Source organism: Chiloscyllium plagiosum, unplaced genomic scaffold (assembly GCF_004010195.1).
Source record: "Chiloscyllium plagiosum isolate BGI_BamShark_2017 unplaced genomic scaffold, ASM401019v2 scaf_75965, whole genome shotgun sequence".
Lineage (NCBI taxonomy): Eukaryota > Metazoa > Chordata > Chondrichthyes > Orectolobiformes > Hemiscylliidae > Chiloscyllium > Chiloscyllium plagiosum.
Genome location: NW_025170910.1, coordinates 1 through 1,790, shown reverse-complemented (window position 1 = coordinate 1,790; position 1,790 = coordinate 1). Strand labels below are relative to the sequence as shown.

Genomic DNA, 1,790 nt, shown 5'->3' with positions numbered 1-1,790 from the left:
GCAGAGTGGGAGGGGGGGGGTTGAAATGTTGGGCCATAGGGCGATGGCGTTGATTGGTGCGGGTGCCCTGGAGATGTTCCCTCAAGCGCTGTGACTTTACTCTGCGAGGAGTCTCCAGTCTCCCCAATGTAGAGGAGACCGTACCGGGAGCAATGGATACAAGAAATGATATTGGTGGATGCACAGGTGAAAGCCTTCGAAATACCGCGGCCCGGGTTCGATTTTCGGGCAGGTAAGTCATTTTCAGTAGATCTGGCATCATGCATTGACATTTCCCTGGTGGTCTAGTGGTTAGGATTCGGTGCTCTCACCGCCGCGGCCCGGGTTCGATTCCCGGTCAGGGAAGCAATTTTCTGTGGGGTTTATTGGCTACCCGTTCTTCTTAAATGCGCTGTACAGTTATTGATTGGTCTTCGAAGTTCCTGGGTGCTCTCGTGTGTCGTGTCTCGTTGAAATAGTGTCCTGATTCAGATTTGTTTGTATGTGTACGGATGATTGCTTCTGTAGTTAAGTTCTTGGTTCGCGTGCGTTGTTTTCCTGTAGACGTTGTTTTCCTGTAGACGCTGTTTTGAATTTACCATTGACTGTTCGCTCTACTATGACATCGAGAAATGGCACTTTGTTGTTGTTCTCCTCTTTTGTGAATTTGATGCCAGTAAGGATATTGTTGATGGTGTTGTAGGTTTCCTCTAATTTGTTTCATTTTTTGATGACAAAAGTGTCATCACCGTAGCGGACCCAACGTTTGGGTTGGATTGTTGGAAGGGCTGTTGGTTTGAGACTCTGCATTATTGCTTCTGCTCGGAATCCTGATACTGGTGGTTTCATGGGTGTTCCGTTGATTTGTTTGTAGGGCTTGTAACTGAATATGAAGTGGGTGGTAAGGCACAGTTCCACTGTTATCTTTGCTGATTACTGAATATGAGGTGGGTGGTAATGCACAGTTCCACGAGCTGGATAGTGCTATCTTTGCTGATGAAGTTGGTGCTGTATTTGTGACTTTGGTTCTTCGAGTAGTGTCTTCAGTTTTCTTTGGTCACGTTGATGTTAATGGATGTGAACAGGGCTGTTATGTCAAAGGACATCATTATTCCATCATCTTCGATCTTGGTGTCTTTGGTGTTCAGGAATTCTTGGATGGAGTAAATGGAGTGACGTGAATCTTCGACTTGGTGATTTAGTCTTCAATGGACGCCTTTGACTAGTCTGTATATTGGTGATCCAAGTAGTGAGACTATGGCCTGAAGGGGGCTCCTGGTTTGAAGAGGAGGAGAACAACAACAAAGTTGGAGTGGTGTGAATCTTCGACTTGGTGATTTAGTCTTCAATGGAGGCCTTTGACTAGTCTGTGTATTGGTGTTCCAAGTAGTGAGACTATGGCCTGAAGGGGGCTCCTGGTTTGAAGAGGAGGAGAACAACAACAAAGTGCCATTCTTAGATGTCATAGTAGAGCGAACAGTCAATGGGGAACTTCAAACTAACGTTGACAGAAAAACAACACAGACAAACCAAGTGCGAAACCATAGAAACATTCATCCCAACACCCACAAACGAAGCTGCATCAGGACATTATTTCAACGAGCCACTACACACTGCAGCACAGAGAAACTACGAAGAGCACAAGAGGAATACGTATATAGTGTATTTAAGGAGAACGGGTACCCAATAAACCCAGTCCGCCGATTTCTCAGTGATGATTCCAAGCTGACTCTCAAAAATTCGGTTTGTCCTTCCATTCTTTCCTGCTTGTTTTTTGTGGGTTTGTAAGTTTTCACCATCCTCTGACTGAG

The 1,790-nt window shown here is 45.4% G+C and overlaps 1 non-coding gene across 1 annotated transcript; it reads left to right on the top strand.

The window, feature by feature from the left end:
* Positions 1-273: 273 nt before the first annotated feature.
* trnae-cuc lies at positions 274-345 on the top strand. The gene has a single exon. It is a non-coding gene; the product is annotated as a tRNA-Glu (tRNA).
* Positions 346-1,790: the final 1,445 nt, after the last annotated feature.